The 16,448-nt window shown below is 44.0% G+C and overlaps 1 long non-coding RNA gene across 1 annotated transcript in view; it reads left to right on the plus strand.

Annotated features, from left to right (window-relative positions):
- The window catches only part of LOC307178249, a 171,787-nt gene that overhangs the window by 69,967 nt on the left and 85,372 nt on the right, over window positions 1–16,448 (plus strand). The window contains exon 2 of the long non-coding RNA XR_013825153.1: window positions 3,342–3,421. This is a non-coding gene — a long non-coding RNA (uncharacterized lncRNA). The remainder of the gene's footprint in view (window positions 1–3,341; window positions 3,422–16,448) is intronic.

The following is a 16,448-nucleotide window of genomic DNA, read 5'->3' on the forward strand; positions in this document are numbered from 1 at the left end:
GTATACTGCACAATCCAAGGCACCACTCACTTAATAGTCATTGTAGATTTGTATATTTATTGTGTCAGATTTGCAGAAAGTGGCAGCAGAGTATCTTGGGGAAGGGATATCTTTTTCAGATTTGCACAGGGGTGCCATGTGGGGCTAGCTGTGGTGCTGTGCAGCTAGACCCTCTAGATCTCCAGCCCCACTGCCCTTTTCGTCCCTCCTACAGCAGCTGGCCTGGAGCCTGCACCTCTAGCCACCACTCCATCTTGCTGTCCTGGTACCCCCATGCCAATGACTATCATAGCACATATCCCCACTCCCTCCCCCTTTTCCCCTAGCACTTGGTTCATAGCTCTGATTAAAAGGTCAGGAAAGGATTTTCATCCCCACAGGTTTTGCTTAGAGAAGAAATGCTTTTAAAACCTCGTTAGCCTCTCTCTAATTCCCCTCAGTCAGCAAGGGGAGACCACGCAACCCTGGGGAACTAGCACATTCTTGGAAGTGATCTAATTTGACTGTCTCAGCAGCCTTGCAAGCAGGAAAGGATTTCTGTACCCACTTTGCCGACTAGAAAATGAGGCTCAAAAAGTGAAATGGCTTGCTCAAAGCCTCCCAGCGAGGAATACAGATCACAAGGAATGTTTATTGAGTGCCTACCATGGGCTAATGCTGTTGTAAGGATTGGTGTTCATTTATCTATTTATGTAGTGAGTATTATCCCCATTTCACTGATGAGGAAATTTGAGGCACTGCGAGGGTGGGTGATGCCCCTGGGGTCTGACTGCTACAAAGTGCAGACCCTGCTCTCCTAACTTAAATGTCAGCTGATGGATCAGTCTTGGGAGGGTGGGGTGTTGAGACACCATGGAGAAGTTCAGTTTTATTTTAGGTGGTAAGCTTAGCGTCCAAATGTAATTTAAGTTCCAGTGTGGAGTCCTCGGCTGGGTTCCTGCTTTGAAAGAATGTTGTAAGTCGATTCCTGAATGTTTGGTGAACATAACTGACACAGAGGGAGAGATGCATCTGGTCTGGCTAGTAAACTGGGACTCTTACTGGTTCTGAATTTTGTGGCAATATTATGTATTTTTATTTCCTAGCAAAATTGTACTCTGGCAAGCTGGTGAAATGCAGCATTCCGAATCTTACGATTTGAGGCTTTTTACACCAAACTCCTGCTCTTGGTTTCCTAGGGAGCATGTGAGTGGGTGTCTCAGAGGTCTACTTAGTGAGACCCACCAACTCTGAGGTGCAGAGTACTTGCTTGCCCAGGCTCCCCTGACCCTGAAGCGACCCTGGAAATTGGGGAATCATCACTCATCCAACCAAAATGCAGTGTGCATGTGCTGTGTATTGGGTCCTAGTGTATAGAGGGGAGGTGAGACGACCAGGATTCTGCTTTCCTGGTGCTTGCATTCTCGTCTGGAAGAGAACGATGGCCTAGAGAGGACAGAGACGATCCAAGTAGTGACAGATGCCTGGTAGAATTCAACAGGACACTGTGATACAACATGACTGGGGTGGGAGTTTACTTTGGATGAGAAAGTGCCTCTGAGGAGGTGGCATTTTGCAAGAAATCTTCTGGGACAGGAAGGAAACAGCTGTGAGAGCCTGGGAAGAGCATCCACAGAAAGAGGGAACAGAATGTGTGAAGCACTGTGACGTGGGAAAGAGCTTGTCCTGTTATCCCCATTTTACAGATGAGGACCCTGAGGCTTAGAGAGGTGAGGCAGTGAGGTCCAGGCTTGGACTTAGGTTTTCTGTTTCCAAATCCAGGGCATTCTATTTGACCTCAGGCTGTCTTGCTGATGGTCTGAACCACAAGTTCTGTGGTCCAGATGTAGCCCTGCTGAAGGCTTTAACCTTCATGCGGTTCAGTCTGAGGGTCACAGACCACTCCTCAAAGGGTGCTGAGGAAGGGAGGGGTCATGTGGTCAGAACTGGCACCCTTTCTCACAGACAGGGGGCTAAAACTACTGAGGGTGTTTGTACATTAAGATTTTTCATCTCATTGCGTGAAATTGTGTTGTTCCTTGGGCCCTAGGGACACTCTTCCAATCAGGGTGAAGAGAGCAGTTTTTTCCAACTCAACATCCCTTTCTTTTTCCAGCCACTCAAGCAGAGGCACCGCCCAAGGGTTGTTTGGACAAACACGGGGATGGAACTTTTGGCTCTGACAGTGATGGGGAGGGGCCAGGAATACAAATGTCCTGCAGTGCGTGTGGTCAGTCTGTACATCGAGGCCCATCTCACCACTGTGGCGGGCTGAGGACAAGCGATGTGTGGGGATTTACTCCGAAGTCTGCCTTAGAAGCACGTTTGCTGCAGACTTGGAGTCTCGGAGCCGCCTTAGGGTTAACAGTGCCCTGGCTGAGAACTCACAATCGCGGGAGGGAGCGAAGCCCTGAGACCTCTGGTCAGGCTCAAATTTCCTGTTTCTGGTAGAACTTCCCCCTCACTGGCTTTGCTTGGGTTTCTCCTCCATGCTGTTAAGATTCCTTGGGCTGCATAATTACCTCATTCTAGGTTCAGGACTAAATGGGCTGAGTGGGAGAATCATGGTTATGCGATTTCCAACAAATGTGAATTTTCTCCATTTCGCACGGGGAGGATCTGTCCCCCTTCCCTGGACACCAACCGATGCAGAGCCAGGGTCCTACTGCTCTGATTGGAGTCACATGGTTTGGGAGATGTTTTTCTTCATTAACACAGGGTCTAGGGTGGGGGACCACAGAGCTCTAACACCCATCACTCCTTCCTACCTTTTTATTTTTTTAAGTGAACATATGCTAAAATTGACTTTCTCTTTGTTGTATGGTCCTATGAGTATTAACGCATGTATAGGTTTGTGTCATCATCATCGCAATCAAGATACAGGGCAGCTGCACCACTCCAAAAATCTCCTTCATGTACCCCTGTGCAGTCACACCCTCCCCTCATCACCAGCCCCTGGAAATTCCTGGTCAGTCCCCATCACGATAGTTTTGTCCTCTCCAGAGTGTCATATCAGTGGAATCATAGAGAATGGAATCTTAGAGCCTGGCTTCTTTCACTCAGCACAATGCCTTTGAGATCCAGCCAAGCCGTTGCATGTATCAACGGCTCCTCTTTTTTCTTTCTGAGTGGTATTCCATGGTTTGGATGGACTGTGATTTGTTTATCGTTCGCCAGTTGAAGGACTTCTGGATTGTTTCCAGATTTTGGCGATTATGAACGAAGCTGCTGTTAACATTTGTGTACAGGTTTTTGTGTAAACATGTCTTTATTTCTCTTGGGTAAATACCAGGAGTGAGATTGCTGGGTCATATGGTAGGTGAATGTTTAAGTTTTTAAGTAACTGCCCAACTGTTTTCCAGAGTGGCTCCATCACTATACATTTCCACCAGAAAAGGGTGAGAGTTCCCACTTCTGTGCATCTTCACCAGCACTCGGCATTGTGAGTATTTTTAGTTTTAACTATTTTAGTGAGTGTGTAGTGGTATCTCATCATGATCTTGATTTGCATTTCCCTGATGGCTAATGATGTTAGACTTCTTGTCATGTGTTTATTTGTTATCCCTGTACCCTCTTCGGCTAAGTATCAGTTACAGCCTTTTGTTCATTTTTAATTGGGTTGTTTGTTTTCTGCCTGTTGAGTTAAAAAAAAAATCTTTGAGTATAATTGACATACAAGGAACTGTATACATTTAAATAATAGAATCTGATGTTTTGACATACATATCCAACTATGAAACCTTTATCAAAATCAAAATAATGAAAATGTCATTGGTACTCCCTAGTGTCCTTTGTGATTCCTCTCACCCTCCCCTTACCTCATTCTCAGGCAACTCCTGATCCACGTTCTGTCAATGGCAATATGAATTTCCTAGATTTATATTAATGTGTTTGTTTTTTGACTGGCTTGCTTCACTCAGCATGATTATTTCAAGATTGGTGCATGTTGTAGCATGCATCAGTAATTCTTTCTTTTTATCATTGATTAATATTCCAGTGTATGAATTTATCATAGTTTTTCCTTTCATCTACTGATGAATATTTATGTTGTTTCCAGCTGGGAGCTATTACAAATAAAGCTGCTGTTAACATTTGTGTATATGTCTTTGTGTGGATATGTGTTTTCCTTTCTCTCAGGAAAATACCTAGGAGTGGTATTGTTGGATCATATCGTAGATGAATGTTTACATTTTTGAGAAACTGCTAGATTGTTTTCCAGAGTGGTTGCATCATTTTACATTCCCACCAGCAGTGTAGGAGAGTTCCAGTTTCTCCATGTTCTTGCCAATACTTGGTGTGGTTAGACATTTTATTTTAGCCATCCTGTGAATAGGGAGAGTTTTCTTTCTTTCTTATTTGTATGCCATTAAAAATTTTTTTTAATTAATTAACTAATTAATTTGGTTGCACTGGGTCTTAGTTGTGGCAGGAGGGCTCCTTAGTTGTGGCATGTGAGCTCTTAGTTGTGGCATGCATGTGGGATCTAGTTCCCTGACCAGGGATTGAACCTGGGCCCCCTGCATTGGGAGCGTGGAGTCTTAACCATGGTGCCACCAGGGAAGTCCCTGTGTGCCTTTTTTAAAATTGAAGTACAGTTGATTTATGTTGTGTTAGTTTAAGGTGTACAGAAAAGTAATTCAGATATATATATATATATATATATATATATATATATATATATATAATTTTTCAGATTATTTTCCCCTATAGGTTATTACAAAATATTGAGTATAGTTCCCTGTGCTATATGGTAGGTGCTTGTTGGTTATCTGTCTTATATATAGTAGTGTGTTAATCCCAAATTCATAATTTATTACCCCCCTTTTCCCCTTTGGTAACCATAAGTTTGTTTTCTATGTCTTTGGGTCCATTTCTGTTTTGTAAATAAGTTCACTTGTATCATTTTGTTAGATTCCACATATAAGTGGTACCATATGGTATTTGTCTTTCTCTGTCTGACTTACTTCACTAGTATGATAATCTCTAGGTCCCTCCATGTTGCTGCAAATGGCATTATTTCATTCTTTTTTATGGCTGAGTAATATTCCATTGTGTATATATAAAACATATTCTTTATCCGTTCATCTGTCTGTGGACATTTAGGTTGCTTCCATGTCTTGGCTATTGCAGATAGCGCTGCAATGAATACTGGGGTGCATGTATCTTTTTGAATTATAGTTTTCTTTGGATATATGCCCAGGAGTGGGATTACTGGATCATACAGTAACTCTATTTTTAGTTTTTTAAGGAACCTTCATACTGTTCTCCATAGTGCCTGTACCAATTTACATTCCCTCCAACAATGTAGGAGGGTTCCTTTTTCTCCACCTGATTTGTGTATCTTTTATTGCTTTGTCTTGTCTTATTGCACTGGCTGAGACTTCCAGGATGATGTTCAACATGAGTGTTGAGAATAGATATTCTTGCCTAATTCCCAATCTTAGGAGAAAAGTGTTTCATCATCATAAGTATGATACTGGCTGTAGGAATTTTTTTCTTTTTTGGTAGATTCCCTTTATTAGATTGAGGAAGTTCTCTTGTATTTCCAGTTTTTAGAGAGTTTTAAAAAAATCATTGGTGGATATTGAATTTTGTCAAATGATTTGTCTGTATCAATTCACATGATCATATGGATTTTCTTCAGACTGTTAATATGGTAGATTACACTGATTAAGTTTTGAATAGTGAACTAGCCTTGCATTCCTGGGGTAAACTATACTAGGTTGTGGTGTATTATTCCTTCTATATATTGATAGATTCAATTTTCTAGCATTTTGTTAGGGATTTTTGTGCTTATGTTCATGAAAGATATTGGTCTGTAGCTTTTAAAATATTTTCGCTTGTACTATCTTTGGTTTTGGTATCAGGGTTTTGGTTTTGGTATCAGGTACCAGCCTCATAAAATTAACTGGTAAGTATTTCCTCCTTTCCTCTTTCCTGGAAGAAATTGTATAGAATGGTGTTATTTGTTCTTTAAATGTTTGGTAGAATTCATCAGTTTAACTACCTGGACCTGGAAACTTCATTTTTAAAAGATCTTAAACTATGAATTCAATTTTTAAAAATGGTTATCAAACTATTCATATTATCTATTTCATCTTGGGTGAATTTTGTTAATTTCTAGTTTTTGTGGAATTTTCCCATTTAATCTAAATTGTCAAATGTATTGGCATAGAGTTGTTTATGGTATTCCTTTATTGCACTGTTGATGTTTGAGGGTCTGTAATGATATGCTTTCTTGTGTTCCTGGTATTAATAGCTTGTATCTTCTTTTTTTTATTTGTCATTCTTGCTAGAGTTTTATCAATTTTATTATTTTGAAAAACCAGTTTTTCATTTCACTGATTTTTCCCTATTACTTTTCTTTTTTCAATTTCATTTATTTCTATTCTTTATTATATATTTTTTCTGCTTACTTTGGTTTATTTTGCTCTTCTAGTTTCTAATGATGGAAACTTAGATCATTGGGTTAAGCCCTTTCTTCTTTCTTAAAATAAGCATTTAATGATAAAAATTTCCCTCTCAGCACTGCTTTAGCTGGATTCTGCAAGTTTTGTTACATCGTAGTTTCATTCTCATTCAATTAAAAATATTTTCTAATTTTCCTTGAGAACTCTTTGACTTATCAATTATTTAGATATGTTTTAGTTTTCAAGTTTTTGGATATCCTGTTATCATTCTGTAATTGATTTCTAGTTTAATTTCATTATTATTAGAAAACATACTTTGTATGGTTTCAGTTCTTGTAAATTTGTTAAGGTTTGTTTTATGACCCAGGAAGTGGTTGTTGATCTTTGTGTTCTGTGTGCACTTGAAAAAAACGTGCATTTTGCTATTGGTGGTGTTTTATAAATTAGATCCAATTGCTTGATGGTGTTGTCAGTTCATCCATATCCTTGCTGTTTCGTCTGTTTGTTTCCTTGAACAGAGAGATGAGTGTTGAACTCTCTAACTATAATTGTGGATTTGTTTCTCCTTTTAGTTCTGTTGGGTTTTGCTTCATTGTTTTCCTGTAAGTAATGTGTTGTTTTTCTCTGGCTGCATTCAAGATATTTTTCTTTGTCTTCTGCTTTGATTATTTTGATGATAATGTATCTAGGCATGGGTTTCTTTGAGTGTCTCCTTTTGGGGATTCACTGAGCTTCTTGAATCTGTAGGTTTCACTTTTTGATAAATTTGAGAAGTTTTCAGCTATTATTTTCTTAGATATTTTTCTGCACTGCATTTTTTCTTTCTCCTTTCCTTCTGGGATTCCTAGGACATGAATGTTAGACCCTCTGGTTCAGGTCCATGAGTTCCTGTTCATTTGTTTTTTTCTGTTCTTAGAATTCTTTTCCTTTCCTTTTTTTTTTGTCTTTCAGATTGGATAATTTCTGATAATCTGTCCTCCTACTCAATGATTCATTCCTCTGCTGTCTCGATATTGTTAATGAGCCCATCTGGTGAGCTTTAACACTTTGGTTATTGTACTTTTGAGTTCTAAAATTTCAATTTGCTGCTTCTTTATATTCTCTTTCTTTGCTGAGACTTCCTATCCTTGCATTCAGTTTAAGAGTGTTTGCCCTTACTTCCTGGAGCATTTTTATAATAGCTAGTTCTAAGTCTTTCTGATTGTTCTAACATCTGCGTCATCAAGGTATGGGGGTCTGGTCCTTGTCTTTGATGGTAAAAGTTGAGATTTTTCTGTTTTTTCATATGCTAAGTCACTTTCATTTGTATTACAGACATTTTGAATACTATATTATGAGGCTCTAGGTCTTGTTTAAATGCCACAGAGGACTTTAGTTTTGTTTGATCGGGCATTTGACCCGTTCAGCAAGTTCCCACCAGCCTCCTGCCAGCTGTGGTCCTGACGGCAGGTCAGTTTCCAAAAGCTCTGCCATGCTGGTCAGAGCTGCCCTGCGTGTGCACCACCCAGTGGCCAGTCTTGGATCTGGATGATGGTTTGTTCTGTGTTCAGTTCTCAGTCTTAGGTATGCTGTTCAGGGTCAGGCACGTGCACGTGCATGCAGCTTAGGGGTGAGCCCAGGAGCTCATGCACAGCTTTAAAGGGTCCCTTTCCTTGCCTCCTCCCACTCTGTGGGCTCCTTAGTGATTTCTGGTTCCCTGGACTCGCTGTGGGTCCTCCCTTCAGAGAGCTGGGACTTGAGTTACTCTGCTCTGCTGCGCACAGTTGGTAGCTGTGCCTGCATCCAGATTGGGAGACAGAGACGGGACCACAGCTTTTCTGATCGGTGAGGAAGGTTCTGCTCCCTCTCAAGTAGGGGCCATGGGTCACTGCTGTGGCTGCTGTCATTACCTATGCCCCGGGAATGTCTGAGGACTGAGTGCAAGAGAACAGAAGAAAATAAAAATTGAAACAAGATTTCCCTGCTGTGTCTCTTCCCCCTTCTGGAGGGCTTGTGTTTTTCCCCCCAGACCTGTCTCTCGGTCTCTCTGTCTCTCCTTGAGCCTGGTACCTGTGTCCAGGTTTGAGGCCACTGTGAGCCCATACAGGGGATATTGGAGAAAAAAATGGGAGACTTTCTGCTAGTTTGGTGATATTTTGAAATTTTCTCTTAATCTGCCTGCTGTTTACTATCCATGGGCCTTGCATGGCTGCCCTGCACGTTCTGTCCAAATTTTGTAGCTGGACAAGATACTGAATAGCTTCATCACCACAAGGACCCCTCCTGTTGACCTTTTATAACCATGCCGACCTCCTTCGTGCCCCATCCTCCACCCCTTCTCTACCCGCTGGCAACCACTAACCTTTCTCTATTTCTAAAATTTTGTCATTTCAAAAATGTCATATATATGTACTCATTCAGGATATAACCTTGGGACTGGCTCTTTTTCACCCAGAAAAATTCCCTGGAGGTCCATCCAGGTGTTGTTCATTCCTTTCTCTTGCTGAGTGGTATTCCATGGTGAGGGCGTGTCACAGTTTGTCCATACACCCGTTTGAGGATGCCTGGGCTGGTTCTACCTTTTGGCTGTTGCAGATAAAGCTGCTGTGAACATGAGTGGAAAGACTTGTACTTGAACCTATTCGAATTTCTCTGGGATAAATGTCCAAAAGTGCACAGACCTAAGCGGCAAATATTATCATTCTTTCTACATTACAGGTGAGGGAGCCGAGGTTACGGGAGATGACCTGACCAAGAGCACTCAGTGAATAGGTGACAGGTCAGACTGGTGTCCGGGGCTCCGATTGGGCAGCTGAACCCTTAGTGGCCACTCATCATCTTCCCCATGCCTGTCTTAGCCCAGATCCGGCCTGAGGGAAGGCAGGTGATGCAGAGCCTCAGCCATGCATGGCTGTAGCTCCTATCAGGATCTTCCTCTCCATCTTGGGTCTGGTTATCACCCTGCGTGCTTCTCTCATTCAATTTGCAACTCAAAAGTCCCCTTCTCCGAGAAGCCCCCCGATTATTCCAGCTCAAGGACCACCAGGCATGCGGAAGGTGGTGGGGGGCCATTTCAATTATGTCCACAGTGCTGATCGACCCGTCCTACTTATTTGTGGACCTGCCTTTGTCTCCCTTCCCCCATGAAATGGTGGGTTCTTTGAGGGCTGGGTCTCCATTTGCTGTTGTGTCCCTGGGGCTTAGTGCAGTGCCTGGCACACAGTAGGTGCTTAATAATGAGGCAGACCTCATTTTGCTGTGCTTCGCTTTATTGTACTTTGCGGATAATGCATTTTTACAAATTGAAGATTTGTGGCAACTCTGCATCATGCAAGCCTGCGGGCACCATTTTTCCAACAGCATTTGTTCACTTCATGTCTCTGTGTCACATTTTGGTAAATCTTGCGATATTTCAAACTTTATCACTGTTATCATATTTTGTTACAGTGATCTGTGATCAATGACCTTTGATGTTACCATTGCAAAAAAATTTTGTCTTGCTGAAGGCTCAGAGGATGTTTAGCATTGTTTAGCAATAAAGTATTTTTAATTAAGGTTTCCACATTTTTTAAGACGTAATGCTGTTGCACACTTAATAGACTACAGTATAGTGTATACATATCTTTTATATGCATGGGAAACCAAAGAATTTGTGTGACTCGCTTTATTGTTTTATGCTCTATACTGTGGTTGCCTGGACCTGAACCTGCAGCATCTCTGAGGTGAGCCGGTACTGACGGACAAAGTGGTTTAGAGAGATGAGTTCTAATGTTGTGAAGGCTGGATGGGCTGCTCTGGGGCTCTGAGAGGGTTATTGCTGAGAATGATCCTGAGAATGAACTTTTAGTAATATGGATCCACGGATGAGGCTCCGGGTTCCCAGGAACCACTCTGTGTGCTCAGAGGTGTGTGCGTTTTTTTCTGGCTGGACTATCCTTTGCTGAAATCAGATGCTCTATGGTGTTTGTGAGTCCCCCACGGTCAATACACCTGCATTTTAACCCTATCTCATCATTTTCAAGCCCCCCTTCTTATTGTCCCCTTTGGTCATTTTCACCTCAAGGTTTTGAGAAGTAATTTTCTGCAGAAATTGCACTAATTGAAGGCCCTTTGGCTTCCAAAGGGTCCATTCTCTGTAGTAATTGAGCCTGTGTAATTGGGCTTCATCCTAAGTCAGTGCATCATCCTCAGTCACATCTGTTGCTAATGGTCTTGGAGGGATAACAAACCAGGGGATCTCTCATTTGGGTCTGAAAGGGGTCTACAGCACAGGGATGCTGTCAAGCTCTGAGGGGGCTTTAACCCGAGAGGTGGGGAGGAAGCCTCCCTTTACAAGACCAATTTAATCAACAAAAACGAACAGAATGGGGCGTGTCAGTTTGTTGGGAAGTTACAGGAGTTAGTGCTGGCCTGAGAGTTTGGGCGGCCTCTTGTTTGCAAGTTGGACAAACGCTTTGCAGTCAGAATAGGCCACACTCTGCTGCAGTGAGAAACAGCCCTGAACAGCCAGTGACTGAGGATGACAAGTGTAGATTTCTTGCTGGTACAGAGTTGACTGTGGGTGGAGGTGGCTCCCAGGACAGCTGCCCTCTGTGAATTTGCTTAACGTCCAGGCTGCCTGGATCTAGAGGCACCTCCAGATCAGTACGTGTGTCCATGATGATGTCAAGACTGGGTGAGGGAGGGCAGAAGAGTTGCAAGGGTGGAACGCCTCTGCCCAGGAGGGGCAGTGCCACTTTCACTCCCCTTTTCTTGGCCGACACAGGTCCTGTGGCCACACTTGACCTTAAGGCAGTTCTGGTTATTGGTTGGCGGTAGTGATGCCCACCTGTGAAGCTCTGCTGAATGCCAGGGTAGCTCACAGGCCTGGGTTCAGATCCAGACTCTCCCACGCTGTTGATTTTGTGCCATGTGAGCTGTTGACCTGCATGTCTCCTTTCCTCACTGGAGGGCTCCGGTGGGACGGAATGAGTTAATCCAAGCATGGCAGTCAGAACAGTGCCCCGCCCCCCCCGCCCCCCGGCACGTGCTCAGGATATGTGAGCTGTAAGAATTCGTTCTGAGACAGCAAAGGCAAAACAAGGGGAATTTGTTGGGTCCTGGGAGGGGCAGGTGGGAGATGCCAGCTGCTTCAGGACTGTCTCCCACTCCCATTTCTGCTTCTGGGGTTTATTCTCCCAGGACAATGTGTGACTGCAGCCTTGTTACCACAGAACAATCTTGTGCAGACCCCATGGAGAAACCCCAGGGGATACATGATTGCTTCATCATGTGCCCGTCCCTCATGCATCACGATGGCTGGTGGGCAGAGTCCTGTAATTGGCAACGCCATCACCTGTCCGGGAGGGGCCACTCCCTGAGGAAGGGTTGTGGGTTGGAAGAAAGGAGAGAAGAGGCGCTTGGCCGCTAAGGGCACCCCGGACTTGGTGTATTTTGCTTAGCTCATGGGCCCGCCTCCTACTGGTGGCTCTCGTGGACCCTCCATCTTGTTGGAGGGGCCCAGAGGAAGGGTGGTGCTCTCCCTGGTCACCTCATCCCATCCCTGCCTTGTAGATGTAGACTCAGACCCCAGCTTGCCCTTGCAAGCTGTAAAGGGGATGGTTAGAGCCCGGCCCAGACATCCATGACCACGTGGAGCCCAGGCGTGGTGCCGTAGTCCCTCATCCCAGACCCGCCCAGCTGGGTTTCGGGTCAGGGCTGGGGCTGATGGAGCTTCTCTCGGAATTCGTGCTGTCAGGCCCACACCCGGTACCTGCTGAGCCCAGGAGGGGAGGGTGAGGTGTGCAGTCCCTCCCACCCAACCACCCGCAGCCGCCTGGCCCGTGATTAGGTCAGACCTCAGTGCTGGGAGGGGAGCAGGGGTGCTGAGAGAGGTGCCGGCAGCCTCCGACCCCCCTGCCGCCAAGCTGCATTCCAGGACGTGGGAGATGTTCTCTTTAGCAGAAGCGGCAAGGTTAGGACCTGGGGCTGTCCCCGAAAGAACAAGGCCTGGGGGACCCCTGGCTCCCAGAGAGGGTGTTGGGAAGGGCGCCTTTTGGGAATACTTGTTTGGTATTGAATGCAATCAAAGCCACTTCTGGATCTGGCAGTGCCAGCTGTGGGATCTCAAGCAAGCTATGTTGTCACTCTGAAACTCCACTTTCTTATCTGTGAAAGGGAACCACAGCACCAGCCTCAGAAAGTTGCTGTGAAGCACAAAATGGAAACGGGTTTGAACTGAAGAAGGCTGTGAGGAGCCCTTCAAATGCATGAGACTGGCTCCCGCTGCCCTAGTTTATTTCCTTAGGACTGTGAGAAGTCCACTCAGTTGGTCTTTTGGGCTCTATTAGTACTTACAATAAGTTCTAATAAACACCTGACACCCTGAAAAAAAATTCACTCTCATTTTTGCCAGAACCTGTGAAACCCACCAGCCCCAAGCATGTAGTTGGTGGAAGATGGTCCTGATTATTTTTCCCGATTCTATATATTTAGGCATTGACACCTTCATCCCCAGCTGTCCCTTCCCCGGAAGTGCCTGTGAGCACTGGCATAAATCATCCTTCAGCCCAGGTGTGACCTCCCTGTGACCACAGCTTGGGGAAATGGCAGAAACTATAAGGTCACAGAGGTTCCCGTGATGACGACTCTGGCTGTTTGTCCCCATAGTTTGTCCTTTCCTTTTGTGGTCTCCTCAATGCTAGGCTGCGCTGTAGGTATGCAGGTGTGATAATCCAATCCAGTGGTTCCACCAGCAGTGTCTATGGGGTGCTCATATCCTACGTGTCGAGTCAGGCACAGTGGCGCTTGTGGAAAGAATATAGAACCTGCCAACCAGGAGCTTCCCCTCCATTTGTGGAACAAGCCACATCCACAAGTGGCAGAATCCATCACGTGCCATGAGAAGCAGCAGGAAAGTAGGGGGACAAGCCCAGGAATTGGATTCTGGTGGACCTGGGTCCAAATCCTGGTTTTGCACTTACTCGCTGTGTAACCTTGGGCGAGTTCCTTAACCTCTGTGAGTCTATTTTCTCATCTATAAAATGGAGATAGGAATACTCATCTCAATGCAAATTAAAACCACAATGAGGTGTATGCATTTTTCACCTATCAGATTGGCCAAGATCTAGAGACTGGAGCTCATCATATTGGTGGTTAGGTGCAGAAACGGGCGTATTCATACATTGATGCTGAGAGGAGGAATTGAGACCACCTCTAAAGAAAACACTTGGAAACACAAACTGAACTGTAAAATGCACACATCCTTTGATCCAGGCGTTCCAGAAATTTATATCAAGATTATTCCCACACGGAATGATTACAAAGATATCAATTTCAGCATTGTTGTGATACAAAATGGAAACATCATGAATATCTATCAATAGAAAGTGTATTAGTATACAGTTTAGTCCTACAAAGACTGTTACGTGGCTTTGAAGTAGAATGGAGCAGAAGTGTACATACTGATGTAAAATGATTCCTCGTTGTGGACCCTCTGGGGGGTTGTGCCGTGTCCTACAGCAACTTGGTGACATGAGCTAGTTTTCATATTAATTTTTATGATCACTTTTCATTTATGGCAAGTGATACAGGTCTTCTATTACAGATAATAATACAAAGCTTCCTTTAAAAAGTAATGGGTGAGCTGGGGTGAAGTGAGAGAGTGGCATGGACTTATATATACTACCAAATGTAAAATAGCTAGCTAGTGGGAAGCAGCCACGTAGCACAGGGAGATCAGCTCAATGCTTTGTGACCACCTAGAGGGGTGGGGTAGGGAGGGTGGGAGGGAGACACAAGAGGGAGGAGATATAGGGATATATGTATATCTGATTCTCTTTGTTATACAGCAGAAACTAACACACCATTGTAAAGCAATTATACCCCAATAAAGATGTTAAAAAAATAAAAATAAGCCTAAAAAATAATGGGTGAAAGAAGCCAGTCACAAAGGGCCACATAGCGTAGGATTCCATTTATAGGATGTGTCCAGGACAGGCAAGTCCACAGAGACCGAAAGCGGATTCGTGGTTGTCCGGACTGGGGCAGGGCAGTGGGGAGCACTGCTGATGGGGATGGGTTTCCGTGTGGGCAGGGAAAAAGCTTGGGAACTAGATAGAGGTGATGGTTGTGTAACATCATGAATGTACTTAAATCATCTGAACTCTACACTTTCACATGGTTAAAATGGTGAATTTTATGTCATGTGTATTTTACAACAATAAAAACAGCAGCAACAACAAAGTAGGGGGTGGGTTTAAAGATGTTTGTAAGGAGCAGTGCAGCTGGCCCTTGGTAGGTGAGAACTCTGAGGCTGGGGGGGCTCTCAGGCCAGCTTTGAGATGCGCTCGCCCCACTGTGCCTGGCTATGGCAGCCCTGTTCTGTGGTTTCTGACCGGACCCCCTTTGATCTCCTTTCACGGTTTCTTGTTGATGTTCCGACATGGCAGCCCTGAGCGGGGAGCCCTCTCTATGAAGTCCAGTCTTGAAAGTTGGCCCTGCCTCAAGCAAACGAAGGTCAAAGAAAACAAGATTTATTTCCAGGGAGAAGCCAAAACTATGTTTGCTGTAACATCAGGCATCAAATGATGATGTGGTCCCCCCCACCGTGGAAAAATACTTCCATCTAGTTTCTTCTATTAATAACGGCGGTCAGCCCGTAAAAATTAATGTGTCAACTGCCTCAGAGCTGAGCTATCTCAGGGGCCTTTGATCCGCTCCTCATGGCTGCTGGCCCTCAAAAATGTTTTCACTCCATATTTTACCTTGATGGGTTTGCAGGAAGGTAATTAAATTATTAAAACTTTAATTGCCTTCCTGTATGTAATTATCGCCTGTTAAAGGACACTTTTTATTCACAGGCTGAAAAGCCCCTATTTTTTTTTCTTTCTTTTCCTCTCCAGAAATGATCTTGCTATGCGTGCTCTGAACCATTAATATGTTGTGGGATTTTTTCTTTTCTATCTTTAATATTGGTCAGTTTGAAATGGTGCTTTATGATTCTGAGGATTCTTTCCCCTCCTGGTCCCTGGATGGAAGGACCAGTTGTCGACTGGAGAAGGTCATGGCAGACAGGCCATCTTCCAGGGACTCCCCAAGCAGAGGGACTCTTTTCAATCGCCGTACTCAATTCCTTCATTTTACAGACAAGGAAGAAGCTCAGAGAGGGGGCCTGACTTGCCTTGGGTCACATAGGAGTTAGGCAACAGGGATTACAGCCCAGGTCTGCTCTTGAGAGTCAGAGACACGTTTTGCCAACTAATATTGATCTGTGCATAAAGATCTTTGTTCATTTTGCTTGTTCTCAATATCCAGCTAAGTACTATTCTCTCTCTCCTAATGATCTCTTAATATCGTCCTGCTAGGACGATATTACAATCCTTTGCTAGGGGGAGTAAGCAAAAAGGATCACAGCGTCGACAGGGTCTTTGGAATCTTTCAGGAAACTCCCACCCTTCCTGGATGGCACCAGGAACCCGAGTTCACGTGGCACAATGGTTTTCAACCTTGTCACACCTAGCGCCTCATTTTTATAACAACGATTTCACAATGCCTCCTTTCTTATCCTGATGGAATTCACGTGATCTAGCCTACTTACAAACACAATTTCAAAAACAGTGCCGTTATTCTTACAAAAAGGAGCAATATAGGGAAGTTATTTAATTAAAATACGTTTCAATGTGCGAGTGCTCAGGCTCGCCTGTACTAGCAGTCTTGACCATGTAGTGAAATGTTTCTCTACCCTTATAAATGAATCTGGGTTTTAAAGGAGATATTTCTCCATGGCATGTTGTCAAGCGCTTCTTTTCATATTTGAGATTTTGAAATAAAGACTAAGTATCTTTGCTTATAGACTCAAACTCGCCGGGAGGGCGGCAGCCTCAGAAGGAGCGCTCTTGAGAGCTGTGTGGATGGCTCCTGACACCATGAATGCTTGCCAGCGTTCACCGTGTTTGCTGAACAATTTTTCATGAGGTTTCGAACCAAGCAAATTGTAGTCTTCCTTTGATTTACATGGTAGTTGGAAAATTCAGGGTATGTTAAAATTATTTCAAAATGCTTTATATCTGTATATAGAAAAGAGTCATGTTCCAGGCTCCG

Source organism: Stenella coeruleoalba (genome assembly GCF_951394435.1).
Source record: "Stenella coeruleoalba genome assembly, chromosome: 20".
In the NCBI taxonomy this organism is placed as follows: Eukaryota; Metazoa; Chordata; class Mammalia; order Artiodactyla; family Delphinidae; genus Stenella; species Stenella coeruleoalba.